We start from the raw sequence: 20839 nt of genomic DNA on the forward strand, positions 1-20839 counted from the left end.
GGAGCTTCGCCACAAATACAACATGCGCTCCATCCCGCTTTGCAGTAACGAGGTACAGGTCGACTGCCACCTTCTCCTGGGGAGCTTCGCCACAAATACAACATGCGCTCCATCCCGCCCTACAGTAACGAGGTGCAGGTCGACTGCCACCTTCTCCTGGGGAGCTTCGCCACAAATATAATGCGCGCTCCATCGCCGACCCGCAAGGACGACGAGGTGCAGGTCGACTGCTACCTTCTCCTTCGGAGTTGTGCCACAAATACAAAAGTTGTCTCGAATGAAGAACGATTTCCATTCGACGGGGGATTCATGAAGATATTCAACGATAAACCAAGTTCAGATAAAATCCTAAAGCTTCCGGACCACAGATCGAAGTGCTCGGGCATTTAGCCCGAAAGAGTTTAACGGTTACAAAAAACCACTCGGCATTCCGAGGAAAATTTAAGGTGAGGCATAAAAGTTTGTTCACTCCGCAGGAGGAGGCTGGCAGGCTCAACGAACTCGTCCAGGTCAACACCATCGGCGATCCGAGTGGCTGAAGCGATGAAAGTCTCCATAGAAGTTCGGAAGTCATGCTTCTGGGTATTGGCGACCTTGATTGCTGCCAGTTTATCTTGTCGCACCTCCTTGCAGTGGACACGAACCAAAGACAGAGCCACATCAGCGCCACATCGAGCAGAAGACTTCTTCCACTCCTGCACTCGGTCAGGGATTCCATTAAGTCGAGTCATCAGGGACTCAAGATCATTTTGGAGCGTGGCCTCTGGCCAAAGTTCCTGGTCGATCCGTGACATGGTGACCTTCAGTCGAGCCAAGTAGTCCACGACACCGTCAATGCGGGATTCCAGTCGGAGCAGATTCATGGCAGTTTCATCTTTCACGGGAGAATTGATTGGATCCAAACCTGGTTCGATCCGACCAGTCTCCTCCTCGAAGTTCTGGCAAAACTCTGCATTCACGATCCAAGGATAAGTCAATTTATATACGCTGAGTCGACGCAAAAAAAATCAGTCGGAACAAAATGTGCACCTTCAAGCTTGATGAACAACTTCTTGGCAAGGCTCCTCAGATAGCCGTCCAGATCGTCCCTCCTGCGAGCAATGCCTTCCATCTTCTCGCCCAGGTTGAGGTTCTCCTTCTTCCAGCGCGAGCACTCCTTGTTGGCTTCGTTCAGAGCAGATTTTAGCTTGGTATTCTCTTCTTCCAACTGGCCGACCGAAGCCAGTTTCTGTTCAGCCAGAGCGGTTCTGTCGTCAGCTTCCTTTCAAGCAGCAGCCAAATCCTGATCCTTCTTCGCCAGAGCTTCTCTCAGTTTTTCTGCAAAGAAATCATGCTTGATTCAGAAAGAGCAGAAGGGTACTCAAGCCTAAGACAAACCAGTCGACAAACTCGTCTTACCATTGGCGCCGTCCTTAGCCTTTTGCAGCTCTGTCTTGGCCAGCTCCAAGTCAAGGTTCAGTTGGATCTGCTGTTTCTCCAAGTCAGCAAAGCGAGCTCCAAGATCACAAGATTTCTGCAATCAAAGAGGAGAAGTGATTTTATAGCGAAAAACGACAAAGACAATAAGTACTAAGACTACGATCGACTGCCCGCAGTCCACCATAGTCTCGGGGACTACACCCAGTGGGTGCACTTTGCGTGCCCCCACCGATTCTGATCCCACTCGACCGGCCCGCCGGAGTCGAGTGCAGGAAGTAAAAAAAGAGAAGGGGGAGAGAAAGTAGAACTCAGACCACAGTCGACTGCCAGCAGTCGACCGCGGTCTCGGGGACTACACCCAGTGGGTGCACTTTGCGTGCCCCCACCGGTTCTGATCCCACTCGACCAGACCGAGTGGAAGAGACAAACTACCAGTTTGGTTTACATTCAACAAAATGCAATGACTACAGTCGACTTCCAGCAGTCCACCGTAGTCTCGGGGACTCCACCCAGTGGGAGCACTCAGCGTGCCCCCACTAGTTCAAAAATTCAATCGACGCACCCAGTGGGCATACCGATGCAAAGATTTTCGGAAAGAGTCTTTAGATAGCATATCCTAATAGAACAAGCAGTGACCAACTAAGCTGAACGTTGCTTTGAAGAGTCGAGCTGGCGTCGTAGGCGGCCTGACTGGCGTCCCGCACCATCTTCATCTTCTCCATCATGATGCCCGCCTGATGTATGGCTTCCTTGGCAGCATTCGCTTCGTCCTCTGGGACATGATGGGTCGCAAAAACTAAAGGTGGGTAGACAGGGGCCTGAGCAGTCGACGAAGAAGGCAAGGCACTCAACAGTGGCACAACAAAGGTAACAGAACCCCGATTGGCGTCGCTAGTGTCTTGAACAACTGGTTCCGCCGTCGGCGTCGACTGTGACACCTTGCTTGCTGGAGCTTGCCTATTCTTCCTCGTCAAAGGCCTCTCCGGCTCTTCATCATCATCGGGGAGGTCAATAATGTTGGGAGCTGTGCAAAGTTCAATTGCCAAAATCACATCACCCAATGGTGCACATTGCAGTTGAATCGACCAAACAAAGACAGAATGGCAGAAATCATACCCAGATTGGAAGTGACCACATCCTCCATCACCTCATCCTCGTCCCTGTAAGCTGAGGTCCCGGAAGTAGCAGCACTGCCAGTTCCAAAGTTCGTCTGGTTAAAACAAGAAAAACAAATAGCACAGAGCGTCGAGTGAATACAAAGGGAGACACTCACGCGGAAGCGACGGGGATGTCAATCTTAATCTTCGGCAACGCCTTCCGAGTCTTCGGCTCTGCAACTTTGGGGTGCTTTGGCGCTTTCTCGGTCGGGGTTGGTGAAGAAATCTAAGGACGCTTCAAAGACTGACTAGCCTGAGCAGTTGCCTTTTCGCGGGTGCTCGGTCGTTCTTGGTCAAGCTTGGATCACCTCTCCCTGCGAGGAGGCGACTCTACTTCTTCTCCGTCGCTTGAGTCGTCACTTTCTCCACCCCCTTCACCGTCGGAAGTCCATTCAACACTGTCGTCGCCACTCGCCTCGCCTTCTAGATCTTGCTCTTGCTCTCCGTTGGGCATTGAATACATTTCAATAATGGCCTTAAAGAAAGCAGGGAGAACAAAGTCAGTCGATGCAGTATAGGCAGCTACGCCAGTGAATTCAGATTACAAGCAAAAGCTTAGAATCAGACCTTCTCTGGTACATGGGACTGGTCGAATGGAGGAACTCTCCTGGCTCCCCTGGGGTTGTCCTTGTTTCCAGTCATGCCCGATAGCCACTTCTCCAGTGTGTCATCATCGACCTCCTCCGGGTGAATCCGAGTGGAGTCTTCAAGACCCGAATACATCCACATCGGATGGTCTCGGGCTTGAAGAGGCTGAATGCGCCACTGAGGGAAGACCTCCAAGAGATCCATACCGGTGACCCCGTCACGGATAAGCTGGACCACTCGCTCGACCAGCACCCTCACCTGCGCCTTCTCCTCCAGGAGCACCTTCAAAGGGGAGGGTTTGCTCACTCGGTCCATGGTAAAGGGATGGAGGCCAGTCGACTGCCCTGGCGTCGACTGTTCTTTACAGTAAAACCAGGTCGACTGCCATCCGCGAACCGAGTCGGGAAGAATCATGGCCAGAATGGAACTTCTCCCTCTCATCTGAACACCAAGACCCCCACACATCTGAATCACTTGAGTCCTCTCGTCACTTGGATTAGCCTTTTTCACCGTCTGGGAGCGACAAGTGAAAATGTGCTTGAAAAGGCCCCAGTGAGGCCGACAACCCAGGAAATTCTCACACAAAGAAACGAAAGCGGTGAGATAAACGATTGTGTTGGGAGTGAAGTGGTGGAGTTGTGCCCCAAAGAAGTTTAGAAATCCCCAAAAGAAAGGGTGAGGAAGCAAGGAAAATCCACGGTCGACGTGGGTGGCAAGGAGAACGCACTCACCCTCCCAAGGTTGCGGCTCGGATTCCTTCCCCGGAAGCCGCGCCGATTCATAGGGGATCAGCCCTCCTTCGGCTAGGTCGTCGAGGTCTTCTTGGGTGATCTTTGAGTGGATCCAGTCGCCCTGGATCCAGCCCTTTGGTAGGCCGGTTCACGAGGAGGATCCGCCCCGACTGGTCGCCTTCCCCTTCGACCTCGCCGTCGCCTTCTTTGCCTGCTCCAGAGCCGCCGTCTTCTCCTTCCCCATCGTCGCCGGCGAAACGCGTACAGAGCGGTGGCGCTGGGGCGAGAGCAAGCACAGCGAAGGAGCGTGAAGAGGAGAAGGGATAATGGGGACGCACTGTTCGAGAGACCCCGGTCCAACGCCTTATATGAGGCCGCTTCCGAGTGGCTGGCTGGTAGGCCCGGACGGCCCTGTCAAATCTTGTAACAATCGCGCGCGCGATACATGGAGAAAAAGGTGGCGCGGAGATCGAGGCGGCTCCGCCCTATCCCATCTGATTACTGCGGCCTCCCTCGTCCCGCGCGCTTCCCAAAATTCGGATCCCGCGACATCTGCGGGTAGCAGAACAACTTGTTAGACCGAAGATCTCCTCCACACCATCACTCGGAGCCTCTCAAGTAAAGAAACTCACTCGGCAAAAAAAACTAAGAATGGATCAAGGCGACTGAAAAGGATGTTGCTGTCATCACTCAGGTTCGTTGATCCAAAACAAGATATGCTCACGACATGAAAAATGAGTCGGAGAAGTGCTCAACCCCTTCCCCACTCAAACCTCGATCCATTCGGGGACTAATGATGAAGCTATGTACCTGCGGTAGGGTCACGGACCTGTGCCAACTGCCCTACCCAAGGACATCCCTAGAAGAAATCACCTTTCAATCGACTTGGAGGTGTTCCACTCGACAGACTCGAAGACACTCGACCAAGAAGCAATCACTCGACCAAGACCAAACCACTCGACGGCCAGAAGACCTAAAGGCACTCCGCATGCTAACGGTCGGTTATTAAGTAGCCTTTATGGTCATCATAGCACTTTATTAGGGGCGTTACCAGTAACGCCCGACCTTAATGTATTTAAAACCCTGCATAACTGAGGGTCGGAGGGGTCCGGCGAACTCTATATAAGCCACCCCCTCCTCAGTGTAAAGGGTTCGCACCCCTGTAATTCATACACGCATAATCCAGTCGACCGCCTCTGGGCTCCGAGACGTAGGGCTATTACTTCCTCTGAGAAGGGCCTGGACATGTAAATCTCGCGTGCTTACAACTTCTTCATAGCTAAGATATTGCCTCCCCATACTTACCCCCCTACATTACTATCAGACTTAGAACCACGACATTAGGTGTCATGTGCTTCTGATCACTGCGAGGGTTAAACAGCGACAACTGAGTTGGGCTAGTCATTGGGGGCACATGCACTAATAGTGACTACTCAGCTGCCATCTAGGTCAAGTCAGCTATGTTAATTAGGACATATATCGACGGACCCCTTTTCTACGAGTTTATCTTTAATTTGAGCTTTGTTCCTCATCTAGTTTGTCCGTCGGGATTCATGTTGTCTCCTTTGGGCAGTGAGGTTATGATTTCTTGTCATGTGGCATTTTTTCGTGTTATATGTTATAATCCGGCGCTTTAGATCAAAATGACGACAACTGCGCCTTCGGGCTACGTGCATGAGGAGGTGGTTTTGCAATGGAGAAGATCAGAAGAGGGAGAGGCAACACGGTGGTTTTGGAATGGAGATGATGGAGAGGAGAGGAGGTGGTTTTGCAATTGAGAAGATCAGAAGAGGGAGAGGCGAGACAGTGGTTTTGGAATGGAGATGATGGAGAGGAGAGGAGGTGGTTTTGCAATGGAGAAGAGGGAGAGGAGCGTGCGGCAGCGATTTAGGATTGGACGAGAGGGCCGGTGCGCTATGACTGGATCAAAATCAAAATCAATTTACCCTTCAATTAAGAAAGCGACCCCACATTAACTAGTCTCCTTTTTATTCTGGGTCATAATTGACCATGATTTTCGCACATAAAATATATGTTATACGTTGCAAAAATAATATAATTTGAAAGTACATTCAGATACGAACCAAACGATACAATTTTTGGTGACATGCATTCACATTTTGCTTGTCAAATACAGTACGTGGTTAAACTTTGACCCAAAATACGCAAAACAACAAAAAAATACTTCCAAGACAAGCACCGCTCTTCTGCTCTTCTCCTATTAAACCACCACCGCTCCTCTCCTGTAACAATATAAATGCAGCGCCGCTCCTCTCCTCTTCCATTTCAAAACCACCGCCCTCCTCTCCTATTCCAGTCCAAAACCAGCGTCGTTCCTCTCCCGTTCTAATCCAAAACCAGCGCTGCTCCTATCCTCTTCCATTCAAAAACCACCGCCGGCGAGTGAAGGTGCTGTGGAGAAGTAGATCGATGGAGGAGTACAACCGATACGTGAGGATCACAGACGGCGACCCTGTGAAGCTAGCTAGGATGTTGGAGATATAGTCTTGGTTTGACAACAAGGACCAACTAGCAGCGACGGCGACATCCATGGCCAAATATCTGCAATAGAGCGAAAAGGCGGCGATACTCCCAGAGGGAGTCGCGCCGGAGTACATAGAGCTGCTCCTCTAGGCCATGGAGCAAACAGATTCACCGAATCCGATCGTGAGGGAGCGGTGGTGGGAGTATCGATCCCAGATGGAGCATCCACTAGAGATTGAAGGATCGAGCATCTACAGGGTGTCGTTTGTGAGGATGTCCTGCCAGAGCGAGCCGGTGGAGTCTTCGTCGACCGAACCCAACTGCAAGAGGAGAAAAGCAATTGTCCCGACGATGCTTCCCCGCCATCGTCTCCCTCGCCGTTCACATCGTCTCATGGGGCGGCTGTTTGCCGCTGAGGAATAGGAGGGGGCTGCCCCCCAGCCCAATAGTCGAACAGGTTGTGAATTGTTAGGAGGAGCTTAGGGTTGTCAGTATTTGCAGGTTGTGAATTGTGTTTTGTGTTGTGTATTTTGAGAGTACTTTCAGATATGAATGTCTTTTGAATTTCAGATTTGCAGTATTGAGCATATGAAGTATTTTATGAATTCTAGAGATCTATTTTTAGCACTTAAAAAATGTAGTTTCATAGGAGTATAAAAGTGCAGACAATGTGATTCTCAGAGAAGAAACTGCAAGTTTTAGTTTTAGAGAAGAAACTGCAAGTTTCAGTTTCAGAGAAGAAACTACAACTTTCATTGGCAGGGCATTTATATTAACACGGCCTTTTCAAACAGGGTTAACATCATGTTGGAAGTTTTATTCATGGTCGAAAATGGAACTACCAGCCAGTTAACATCATGCTGATCAACATTCATGCATAGCACATCTTCATATGATGCACAGTCAAAATGCCCACACAATGTCGAGTGTGCGAAACACAGAGAAAATAAGGGACGAAGTTTTGGCAAGTGTTGGACGTGGTTTTGGGCTGCCCCGTCTAGGCTTTCATTTTTAACATGCGCAGCCCACGACCTCGGATGGGAGATCCATAGGCATGTTTGTATTTTCTTAGGGTCGTCATGTATCGACCGGCCTATGGACCTCCCATCCGAGGTTTTATTTTTGGCAGCCCAATTTATGTTTTTTTTAAGAAAACACAGAGGTCTGTTCTATTTTTCTATATAAGAATAGGAACACCGGGTCCAACTTATGTTTCCCTTCTAACTATATTATATATATTTAAATTATTTTATATGTTATTATATATTATTTTTATTGTCATCATATATTTAACAGATACTTACAAATGTAAGAAAACAATATCCCACATCTTATTAACTTATAAAAATAATTTCTTAACAAATAAAATCCTGGATTGTTTTGGCACGAAAATCCTAGTGATTGTGTACAAAAGCTTGGTAAGATTTAAGGACGAATGTAATAATATCACTTATTATTTAAATATATTTATAACAAAATGCTCAGCCCCTTTTTATTTTTTGATAACATTGCTGGCCCAACCCAACATTATAATTAGAATCAACCCAGCAAAATTGTGTATTTCGAGAAAGTGCAAATGGCCTGTAATTTTTTAGGAAATAAAATATATGGGCCGCATGGACACTACATTATTTGTTCACCCAGCCCAGCTAATGGCTGTAATTCAAAAAAATATCAAATTGACTGTAAATTCTACCACGCAAGAAAAAGAATGTAAATTCTGAAAAAATGTGTTGAATACGTGCCACATTTTTGGAGGCTGAAATGTGGGCCAATAGGTTGAAGCCAACGCAAGTCGTTGTCGATTTAGTCAACAAATGATTCTGACATGTTAGCTGTTGGATTTACATCTAATGACCGGCATCCATCTTCAATCTCTCGTCTTCTTACTCCAGCGCCGCCGGGACTGATATGTCTCTGTCGTATCTACTTTTCCAAACACTTTTGCCCTTGTTTTAGACTCTAACTTGTATGATTTGAATGGAGCTAACCCGGACTGACGATGTTTTCAGCAGAATTGCCATGATGTTGTTTTATGTGCAGAAAACAAAAGTTCTCGGAATGACCTGAAACTCCATGGAATACCTTACCATAAATAATAAAAAATCTTGGCCAAAGATGAAGACCAGGGGGCCACACCCTTCTCACGAGGGTGGGGGTGCCCCCCCCTAGGGCGCGCCCCCTACCTCGTGGGCCCCTTGGAGACCTCCTGACTCCAACTCTAACTCTATATAACTGCTTTCGAGGAGAGAAAAATCAGGAGAGAAGAAATCATCGTGTTTTACGATACGGAGCCGCCGCCAAGCCCTAAAACCTCTCGGGAGGGCTGATCTGGAGTCCGTTTGGGGCTCCGGAGAGGGGGATTCGTCGCTGTCGTCATCATCAACCATCCTCCAACACTAATTTCATGATGCTCACCGTCGTGCGTGAGTAATTCCATCGTAGGCTTGCTGGACAGTGATGGGCTGGATGAGATTCACCATGTAATCGAGTTAGTTTTGTTAGGGGTTGATCCCTAGTATCCATTATGTTCTGAGATTGATGTTGCTATGACTTTGCTATGCTTAACGCTTGTCACTAGGACCCGAGTGCCATGATTTCAGATCTGAACCTATTATGTTTTCATCAATATATGAGAGTCCTAGATCCTATCTTGCAAGTCTATAGTCACCTATTATGTGTTATGATCCGTTAACCCCGAAGTGACAATAATCGGGATACTTACCGGTGATGACTGTAGTTTGAGGAGTTCATGTATTCACTGTGTGCTAATGCTTTGTTCCGGTTCTCTATTAAAAGGAAGCCTTAATATCCCTTAGTTTCCACTAGGACCCCGCTGCCACGGGAGGGTAGGACAAAAGATGTCATGCAAGTTCTTTTCCATAAGCACGTATGACTATATTCGGAATACATGACTACTGAGGGAGTCCTGGATTAGGGGGTGTTCGGGTAGCTGGACTATACCTTCAGCCGGACTCCTGGACTATGAAGATACAAGATTGAAGACTTTGTCCCGTGTCCGGATGGGACTTTCCTTGGCGTGGAAGGCAAGCTTGGCGATGCGGATATTCAAGATCTCCTACCATTGTAACCGACTTTATGTAACCCTAACCCTATCCGGTGTCTATATAAACCAGAGGGTTGTAGTCCGTAGGCAATCAACTCCATATACAACAATCATACCGTAGGCTAGCTTCTAGGGTTTAGCCTCCTTGATCTCGTGGTAGATCTGCTCTTGTACTACCCATATCATCAATATTAATCAAGCAGGACATAGGGTTTTACCTCCATCAAGAGGGCCCGAACCTGGGTAAAACATCGTGTTCCCTGCCTCCTGTTACCATCCGGCCTAGACACACAGTTCGGGACCCCCTACCCAAGATCCGCCGGTTTTGACACCGACATTGGTGCTTTCATTGAGAGTTCCTCTGTGTTGTCGCCTTTAGGCCCGATGGCTCCTTTGATCATCGACAACGATGCGGTCCAGGGTGAGACTTTGCTCCCCGGACAGATCTTCGTCTTCGGCGGCTTCGCTCTGCGGGCCAATTCGCTCGGCCACCTGGAGCAGATCAAAAGCTGCGCCCCTGGCCATCAAGTCAGGTTTGGAAGCTTAAACTACATGTCTGACATCCGCGGAGACTTGATCTTCGACGGGCTCGAGCCACGGCCAAGCGTGCCGCACTATCTCGGGGGGCATGATCTAGCTCTGCCCCCGGACAATGTCCTGGAGGCCGCACACGCATCAGTTCGGACCCCTAACTCGGACCCCATTGCGCCAATCGAGGATGAGCAGTTGGACGTCACCTCAGGGGCTGCGATCCCGAAAGCAATCCAGCCGAATGCTAGCCCCGCACTCTGCACGACCCGTGACTCCGAGGATCCGGACTCCTCCCCGGACTCCGAACACCCCGCGCCCCTGCCAATCGAATCCGATTGGGCACCTATAATGGAGTTCACCGCCGCAGACATCTTTCAGCATTCGCCTTTTGGCGACATCCTGAATTCTCTTAAGTCTCCCTCTTTATCAGGAGAGCCTTGGCCGGACTACGGTCAGCAAGGGTGGGATACGGACGATGAGGAAATTCAAAGCCCACCCACCACCCACTTTGTAGCCACTGTCGACGATCGAACCGACATGCTTGACTTCAGCTCTGAAGACATCGACGGCATGGACGACGATGTAGGAGACGAACAGGAACCAGCACCCGTAGGGCGCTGGAAGGCCACCTCGTCATATGACATATATATGGTGGATACTCCAAAAGATGGAGATGGCGATGGAATAGTGGGGGATGATGCCCCCAAGAAACATCCAAAGTGCCGGCGTCAGCGGCGCCACTCTAAATCCCGCCAAAGCAAAAATGGTGATTCCGGCATGGGAGAGAATACTACCCCGGATAGCGCCGAAGAACACCCACCTCAGCAAGATTCGGCACAGGAAGATGGAGAAGCTAGCCCTCATGAGAGAGCGGCAGACCGAGAGGTCGGGGATGATAACTATACGCCTCCCTCCGAAGACGAGGCAAGCCTCGATAACGACGAATTCGTCATACCATCAGACCCCGCCGAACAAGAGCATTTTAAACGCAGGCTTTTAGCCATGGCAAGCAGCCTTAAGAAAAAGCAGCAACAACTTAGAGCTGCCCAAGATCTGCTAGCTGACAGATGGACTGAAGTCCTTGCGGCCGAAGAGTATGAACTGGAACGCCCCTCCAAGAGTTACCCGAAGCGCAGGCCGCTACCCCGATCAGAGGAGGAAGCACCTACATCACCAGCGCATGATATGGCAGACCGGCCACCTCGCGGCCACGACAGAGAGGCCTCTCGGCCCTCCACCCAAGCCATGCCCCGACGCCGCTCAACTAAGGCACAGGAAAATGCGCCCGACCTGCAAGACATACTGTAGGATAAGGCAAGACAAACAAGATCGATCTACGGATCGCGCAGGCGCCCTACAGCATGTGACAATGATCTTCACGCCGGATACAACAAATCCGGCCGGGCCGAACACAACAGACATAGCTCTTCCGAGCTGCATCGTGATATAGCCCAGTACAGAGGCGCCGCACACCCGCTATGCTTCACGAATGAAGTAATGGATCATAAAACCCCAGAGGGTTTCAAACCCGTAAACATCGAATCATACGATGGCACAATAGATCCGGCGGTATGGATCAAGGATTATCTCCTTCACATCCACATGGCACGCGGCGATGATCTACACGCCATCAAATACCTCCCGCTCAAACTTAAAGGACCGGCCCGGCATTGGCTTAACAACTTGCCAGCAGACTCAATCGGTTCTTGGGAGGACCTGGAAGCCACATTCCTCGACAACTTCCAGGGTACTTACGTGCGACCGCCGGATGCCGACAACTTAAGCCACATAATTCAGCAGCCAGAGGAATCGGCCAGACAATTCTGGATATGGTTCCTAACAAAGAAAAACCAGATAGTCAACTGTCCGGACGCAGAGGCCCTAGCAGCCTTCAAGCATAACATCCGCGACGAGTGGGTTGCCCGGCACCTGGGACAGGAAAAGCCGAAATCCATGACAGCCCTCACGACACTCATGACCCGCTTTTGCACGGGAGAAGACATCTGGCTAGCTCACAGTAACAACTTATCAAAGAACCCTGGTAATTCGGATACCAAGGACAAAAGTGGCAGGACATGTCGGAATAAGCAAAAACGCCGCTTTAACAGCGACAGCAATGAAGACACGGCAGTCAATGCCAGATTCAAAGGCTATAAATCCGGTCAGCGGAAAAAGCCATTCAAAAAGAATACTCAGGGCCCGTCCAGTGTGGACCGAATACTTGATCGCTTGGGCCAGATACATGGCACCCCCGAAAGGCCAGCCAATCACACTAACAGGGATTGTTGGGTGTTCAAGCAGGCAGGCAAGTTAAGGGCCGAAAACAGAGACAAGGGGCGGCACAACAACGACGAGGAGCCCAAGCCGCCGAACAACAATGGTCAGAAGGGCTTTCCCCCACAAGTGCGGACGGTGAACATGATATACGCAACCCACATTCCCAAGCGGGAATGGAAGCGTGCGCTACGGGACGTCTACGCGTTAGAGCCAGTCGCCCCAAAGTTCAACCCATGGTCCTCCTGCCCGATCACTTTTGATCGAAGGGACCATCCCACTAGCATCCGTCATGGCGGCTTCGCCGCATTGGTTCTCGACCCAATCATCGACGGATTTCATCTCACAAGAGTCCTCATGGACGGCGGCAGTATCTTGAACCTGCTTTATCAGGATACAGTGCGGAAAATGGGCATAGATCCCTCAAGGATTAAGCCCACAAGAACAACCTTTAAAGGCGTTATACCAGGTGTAGAAGCCAACTGTACAGGCTCAGTAACACTTGACGTGGTCTTCGGATCCCCAGACAATTTCCGAAGCGAAGAGTTAATCTTCGATATAGTCCCGTTTCGAAGTGGCTATCACGCCCTGCTCGGATGAACCGCATTCGCAAAGTTCAATGCGGTGCCGCACTACGCATATCTCAAGCTCAAGATGCCAGACCCTCTAGGAGTAATTACGGTCAACGGAAACACCAAACGCTCCCTCCGTACGGAGGAGCATACGGCGGCTCTCGCAGCGGAGGTACAAAGTAGCCTTCTCAGGCAATTCTCCAATCCGGCCATTAAAAAGCAAGACACTGCCAAGCGCGCCCGGAGTAACCCACAGCAGGACCGCCTGGCACACTCTGAGCAAGCATAGCAATGCGGCCCCAACCCCAGCTTTCGCGACATAGCAAAACTAGTACCTCGCGTACATAACTACGCCCTTGAAATACCATGGGCACAGGGGAAGGGGCACAATAACGGCATGCCCAAAATACGGCTTAAAACGTACTAGGGGCTGCCAGATTCTTTTTTTAATTTTTTTGTTACTTTCAGGACTCCATACTTAGGACGACCTGTTCGGCAATTCGACTGCCGCACAAACGATGCAAGATCCAGGGAGGCAGACAAGTCATGCCGCATTATGGAACTCCCAGGTGGTCTCTATTACGAGCGGTATGCCTGTTTTAAATACAATTCCACAGCCTGCCCCTGGTCAGGACATACTGAATAGTCCAATATCTTTTGCTTACCGCACTATTTGTATCGTTCGGCTTTGATAAATAGCCTCTCTATAAACAATGCTTAGCTTCTTGTCTATTTTTTGCATTATCCTCTTTTCACATTTATGTTTATTAAATGACATGATTGCACCCGTACACTCATGGTACGGCAAACACACCAGGGGCTTCAGTACCCGTCATAATGGTGTGAGAAGTCCATACACTTTCACAAGTGCGGCACCCCGAACTTATAGCACTATATGCATCGGCTCTGAATCATGATTTGGGTCAATAGTTGGGTTTGCCCGACTCCTATGTTTTGGTGCCTTACGTTCCGCTATATCGGCTAAGGTAGCACTAGGAGAACCACTGCGATTGTGCCCTAGTTGAGCTGGGTTAAGCACCTCAGTGGAGAAAGCTAAAACTGACTGTCATGATGAGGCGAGAGACCGGTCGCTGTTTGAGAGGTTTTTCGAGTCCCTAAAGACTTATGCCGCTTCGAGCGAGGAGCTGCCCCGAACTCGGTCTTCCGAACTAGGGGCTTCGCCGAAATTTAAAACTATAAAGTTCTATGGCTAAGTGAGAGTGTTCAAGCATTATAGTCCGATTGCTTGGTTCGTTGTGCTGAGCGCCTCCCTCGAAGGACCCAACTATGGGAAAAAGAGCGCTTAGGTTTATCCCGAACACCCCAGCACTAGTGGCATGGGGGCAGAAGCCGACGACTGGCCATCTCTCAATTTTTTGATAAACGGATGCATAGAAAGTAATATTTTAAATTCAAAGCATTGCTTAGCGCATATGAACAAGTTTTCAGCGCACAGGATAAACACGAGCGAGTTTCATTCAAAAATTACATCCTTGGTACATTCATCCGCCACAAGGCGGGCACCAGCAAGAACATCCTTGTAATAGTTCTCGGGCTTGCGATGCTCCTTCCCCGGCGGCGGCCCGTCCTTCACAAGCTTCTCACCGTCCAGCTTACCCCAGTGCACCTTTGCACGGGCAAGGGCCCTGATGGGCACCTTCGATGCAGACGGAGCGCTTGATGACCTCGAGCCTTGGACAGGCCTCCACCAGCCGCCACACCAGTCCGAAGTAGCTCCCAGGCAGGGCCTCTCTAGGCCACAGCCGAACTATGAAGCCCTTCAGGGCCTGTTCGGCCGCCTTGTGGAGCTCGACCAGCTGCTTCAGCTGGTCGCTCAAGGGCACAGGGTGTCCGGCCTCAGCGTACTGAGACCAGAACACCTTCTTCGTCGAGCTGCCCTCTTCAGCTCAGTAGAATGCGGCGGCGTCGGATACACTGCGGGGAAGATCTGCAAATGCCCCTGGAGAGCTCCGGATTCGGGTAAGTAACAAGTAGTTCACTTTTGTATTTCTGCTTTGCATAAAGAATGCCTTACCCGCTGCTATCTTCTTCATCTCCTCAAACTCTTGGAGGGCCTTTTGGGCTTCGGCCTTGGCAGACTTGGCAGTCTCAAGGGCCGCTGCGAGCTCGGACGCTTGGGGTCTTTGACTCAAGCTCCAAACTCTCATGTTTTTTCATGAGAGCCTGAAGCTCTTGCTGCACCTCCCCGACCTGAGCCCCAAGTTTCTCTCGCTCGGTGCGCTCCACGGCCGTTTTCTTTTCGGCCTCGGACAGCGCCTGCTTGAGGGTCGCCACCTCAGTCGTGGCCCCTATAATAAGTAGTGCAATCCTGTTATTTTTTGCAATCACGCCTCTCTATAGGCACTTTTTCTGTAAGGTATTTCTTACCTTCTTTCTCCTCGAGCTGCCGCTTGGCAAGGCCGAGCTCTTGCTCGGTCCGCTCGAGGTCCCTGCTTCAGGACACCCACCTCCGCAGTCAGTGCGGCGGTGGCTAGCAGCGAAGCCTGCATACGCATATTGACTCTTTTTGTTAGACTCCTGCGATATTTATAGATCCTCTATTCGGCTTTTCTTTCCGAACGCCAAACAGAGCATCAGGGGCTACTGTCTATGCGGTAATATTTTTACATATTTTTACTTACCTCGAAGCCTATTAGAAGGCTAGCACAAGCTTCAGTCAGTCCGCTCTTGGCGGACTGAACCTTCTGGATCACCGTACTCATAATAGTACGGTGCCCCTCGTCGATGGAGGCGTCGTCAAGCACCTCCAGCAGATTGTCCGGCACCTCCGGTTGGATGGAGGCCGCCGGCTCAGAAGGCTTGCTCCTCTTGGAAGGAGTTCGCCTACCGCGGTCCGGAACTGTTGAAGATTCCGGCGCGGTGTCCGGCACAAAGCCGGACTTGGAGCCCTGGGGGGTCTTGTCCCCTTTACTCCTGGAGTCCGGGAGGTCGCCTTGCGGCTCCTCCAGGACCACCTCCTCCTGCCCCGGAGCTCATTGCGACGCCACTTCAGCGTCATCCACGGTGCGGGGGAGACTGCGGGCGGAACTGAGTTCACGTCCGATGAATCCAGGGAGCCACTCGACGACTCGTTGAGTTCGGCCCGGGGCGGGCTGCATAATTATGTTCGACATTAGGGAAAGCTGTGCAACAAAGGAACATCATGAGTTATTCTGATATCCAAACTTACGATTTCGCCGGACGCCTTGGCCCTGTTTGGCCACTCCTCTTTGCCCTCTTCGGCGTTGGGGGCATAGTCCGGCGGAGGGGGTCTTCCTTTTCCTAAACCCCTCGGCCTCCCCCGTTGGGGCAGCCTTCCTCTTCTCTCCTCCCTCTGCTGGGGGGGGGGGGAAGTTTTTCTTCTTCCTCCTCGTTTTTCGCGGGAGGAGGGTGTCTCAGACTCATCAGACGACGAGTCCGACACCACCACGTTGCGGGCACTCTTTTCGAGTCCCCGTGGTCTTCTTCTTCTTGGCCTTCTTTCCAGCACCACATAAGGCGCCGGAGCCAGCAGCTTCACTAGTAGAGCTGGGGCTGGGTCTTCGAGCAGCGGAGCCGGACAGTTAATCGGTCCGGATATCACCCGCCATGCCTGTCAAAGGTAAGGGAGTTTAAATCCCGCATAGAGTTAAACTATGAAAAAAGCTGAACACCGTGTAAAAGGTGAAAATAGCTTACCTCGCTAGCGTGACGCTGCGAGCTGTATCCGCGGTCCTCGGAAGCGGATGCGGGAGCCTCGGCACCTTGATTAGCGCCTTGCAGACGTCTTCATACGTCGTGCCGAAGAGCCTGTTAAGGGTTCGGTGCTGTGCCGGGTCGAACTCCCACAGAGTAAAGTCCCGTTGTTGACACGGGAGGATTCGGCGGACGAGCATGACCTGGACTACATTTAACAAGCCTGATTGGCTTGTTATCAGGGACTGGATGCATGTCTTCAGTCCGGTCACCTCTTCCTCGTTACCCCATGATAGGCCCGTCTCTTTCCAGGACATAAGCCACGTGGGGGGTCCGGATCGGAACTCGGGGGCTGCGATCCAGTTTCGGATCGCGTGGCTCGGTGATGTAAAACCACCCGGATTGCCACCCCTTTAGGGTCTCCACAAAGAGCCCTCGAACCATAGGACGTTGGCCATCTTGCCCGCCATGGCGCCTCCGCACTCCGCCTGGCTGCCGTGCACCACCTTGGGCTTGACGTTGAAGGTCTTGAGCCAGAGGCCGAAATGAGGGCGGACGCGGAGGAAAGCCTCGCACACGACGATAAACACCGAGATGTTGAGGATGAAGTTCGGGACCAGATCGTGGAAATCCAGGCCGTAGTAGAACATGAGCCCCCGGACAAATGGGTGGAGTGGAAAACCCAGTCCGCGGAGGAAGTGGGGGAGAAATACTACCCTCTCATGGGGCCTTGGGGTGGGGAGAAGCTGCCCCTTTTCGGGAAGCCGGTGCGCGATGTCCTTGGACAGGTATCCGGCCTTCCTTAGCTTTTTGACGTCGCCCTCCATGATGGAGGAGACCTTCCACTTGCGTCCCGCTCCGGACATCGCTGGAGAAGGTCGAGGTGGGAAGTGCGGGCTTGGGCGCTGGAGCTCGAATGTGCAGGAGATGGATAGGCAAAGGAGGAAGAAGGCGTAGGTAAAAAGGTGGATCCTTATCCCCTTATATGGGCGGATGCGGTTGTGCGTCCCCGCCAGCCTGGTAAAACTCGCATGCCTCCCAAGCACCGTGATAAATGGTGCGGTTGGGTTACCCACATCCGTATTGATGAGAATCCCGTAAAGGGGGTACACGATCTCTGCTTTGACAAGACGTGCCAAGGAAACCGCCTTGCAAAACAATCTGAGGTGGAAAAGTAAAAAACGATTTGAGTAAAGGACTTGGTCGTAGTGTGATGGCGCACTGCGGAATACGTCAGCAGATTTGATTTGTTTTTATATCATTCTCTCTATGGCAATATGTGGAAGCTTATTTTGCAGAGCCGGACACTACTCTTGGTGTTTACAATCTTCTATGAAGGACTTGGAGGAGGCACCCGCCTTGCAATGCCGAAGACAATTTGCGCGTCGGACTCGTCGTCATTGAAGCCTGGTTCAGGGGCTACTGAGGGAGTCCTGGATTAGGGGGTGTTCGGGTAGCCGGACTATACCTTCAGCCAGACTCCTGGACTATGAAGATACAAGATTGAAGACTTCGTCCCGTGTCCGGATGGGACTTTCCTTGGCGTGGAAGGCAAGCTTGGCGATGCGGATATTCAAGATCTCCTACCATTGTAACAGACTTTATGTAACCCTAACCCTATCCGGTGTCTATATAAACCGGAGGGTTGTAGTCCGTAGGCAATCAACTCCATATACAACAATCATACCGTAGGCTAGCTTCTAGGGTTTAGCCTCCTTGATCTCGTGGTAGATCTACTCTTGTACTACCCATATCATCAATATTAATCAAGCAGGACATAGGGTTTTACCTCCATCAAGAGGGCCCGAACCTGGGAAAAAAACATCGTGTCCCTTGTCTCCTGTTACCATCCAGCCTTGACGCACAGTTCGGGACCCCGTACCCGAGATCCGCCGGTTTTGACACCGACAATCATCATCATCAACCATCCTCCATCACCAATTTCATGATGCTCACTGCCGTGCGTGAGTAATTCGATCATAGGCTTGCAGGACGGTGATGGGTTGGATGAGATTTATCATGTAATCGAGTTAGTTTTGTTAGGGTTTGATCCCTAGTATCCACTATGTTCTGAGATTGATGTTGCTATGACTTTGCTACGCTTAATGCTTGTCACTAGGGCCTGAGTGCCTTGATTTCAGATCTGAACCTATTATGTTTTCATCAATATATGAGTGTTCTAGATCCTATCTTGCAAGTCTATAGTCACCTATTATGTGTTATGATCCGTTAACCCCGAAGTGAAAATAATCGGGATACTTACCGGTGATGAACGTAGTTTGAGGAGTTCATGTATTCACTATGTGCTAATGCTTTGTTCCGGTCTGTATTAAAAGGAGGCCTTAATATCCCTTAGTTTCCATTAGGACCCCGCTGCCACGGGAGGGTAGGACAAAAGATGTCATGCAAGTTCTTTTCCATAAGCACGTATGACTATATTCGGAATACATGCCTACATTACATTGATGAACTGGAGCTAGTTCTGTGTCACCCTATGTTATGACTGTTACATGATGAACCGCATCCGGCATAATTATCCATCATTGATCCGATGCCTACGAGCTTTCCATATACTGGTTTCCGCTTATTTACTTTCCCGTTGCTATTGTTTACAATCACTACAAAATACCAAAAACATTACTTTGCTTTCATTACTCTTTTGTTACGGTTACCATCACTATCATATTATTTTGCTACTAAACACTTTGCTGCAGATACTATGTTTCCAGGTGTGGTTGAATTGACAACTCAGATGCTAATACTTGAGAATATTCTTGGCTCCCCTTGTGTCGAATCAATAAATTTGGGTTGAATACTCTACCCTCGAAAGCTGTTGCGATCCCCTATACTTGTGGGTTATCAAGACTAATTTCTGGCGCCGTTGCCGGGGAGCATAGCTCTATTCTTTGAGTCACTTGGGATTTATATCTGCTGGACACTATGAAGAATTTGAAAGACGCTAAGACAACAATTTATCCCTCAACTACGAGGGGAGGTAAGGAACTACCATCTAGCTCTGCACTTGATTCACCTTCTGTTATGAGTAAGCTTGTGACACCTAAACCTGCTTCTGTTATTCGTTCTGATATGTCGCATGTTATTGATGATGCTAATTCTGCTATACATGATACTTATGATGAAACTACCTCTATGCCTGATACTACTATGCCACTTAGTGATTTTCTCGAGGAACGACTTGCTAGGGCTAGAGAGATTGAAAATATTGAATCTGATTATGAAGATGAAAGTGATTATGAAGAATCACTTGTTATTCCTGAGGGTTATTTATTTGATCACGAAGCTTCTTTAGCTATTTTAGCTTGCAAACAAAGATATGAACTCAAAAGGTTATTAGCTAAATGGAATAAGCAATCTCTAAATGCTAGGATGAGACCTGACCCTGCTTTTGCTACTTCACCTATCTGTGTTGCTGATAAGGATTATGAATTCTCTGTTGATCCTGATATAATTACTTTGGTTGAATCTAATCCTTTTCATGGCTATGAATCTGAAACTGTTGTGGCACATCTTACTAAATTAAATGATATAGCCACCCTGTTCACTAATGATGAGAGATCTTGCTACTTTTATATCCTTAAAATATTTCCGTTCTCATTAAAAGGTGATGCTAAGATATGGTTTAATTCTCTTGATCCTGGTTGTGTGCGTAGTCCCCAGGATATGATCTATTACTTCTCTGCTAAATATTTCCCTGCTCATAAGAAACAAGCTGCTTTAAAGGAAATATACAACTTTGTGCAAATTAAAGAAGAGAGTCTCCCACAAGCTTGGGGGAGGATTCTCAAGTTACTTAATGCTTTGCCTGATCATCCTCTTAAGAAAAAACAAATACTTGATATCTTTTATAATGGACTAACTGATGCTTCCAAAGATTACCTGGATAGTTGTGCTGGTTCTCTTTTCAGGGAAAGAACACCAGATGAAGCTGAAATCTTATTGAATAATATGTTGACAAATGAAAATAATTGGGCACCTCCTGAGCCAGCTCTGGAGCCAGCTCCTGCTCCAATTAATGATCCTATTCCTAAACCAACTCCGAATAAGAGAGGTATTCTATTTCTCAGTCCCGAAGATATGCAAGAGGCAAAGAAATCTATGAAAGAAAAAGGTATTAAAGCTGAAGATGTTAAGAATTTACCTCCCATTGAAGAAATACATGGTCTTAATTTACCACCTGTTGAAGAAACATATGATCTTAATCCTTTATTTATTGAAGAACCTCCAGACCTCGATAATCCGACACAGGTAGTAAAGGTAAATTCTCTCTATAGATATGATAAAGCTGAAATCCCTCATACTAAAATTGCTAGTCAATGCTTG

This window comes from Triticum aestivum, chromosome 2A (genome assembly GCF_018294505.1).
Source record: "Triticum aestivum cultivar Chinese Spring chromosome 2A, IWGSC CS RefSeq v2.1, whole genome shotgun sequence".
NCBI classification, from domain to species: Eukaryota; Viridiplantae; Streptophyta; class Magnoliopsida; order Poales; family Poaceae; genus Triticum; species Triticum aestivum.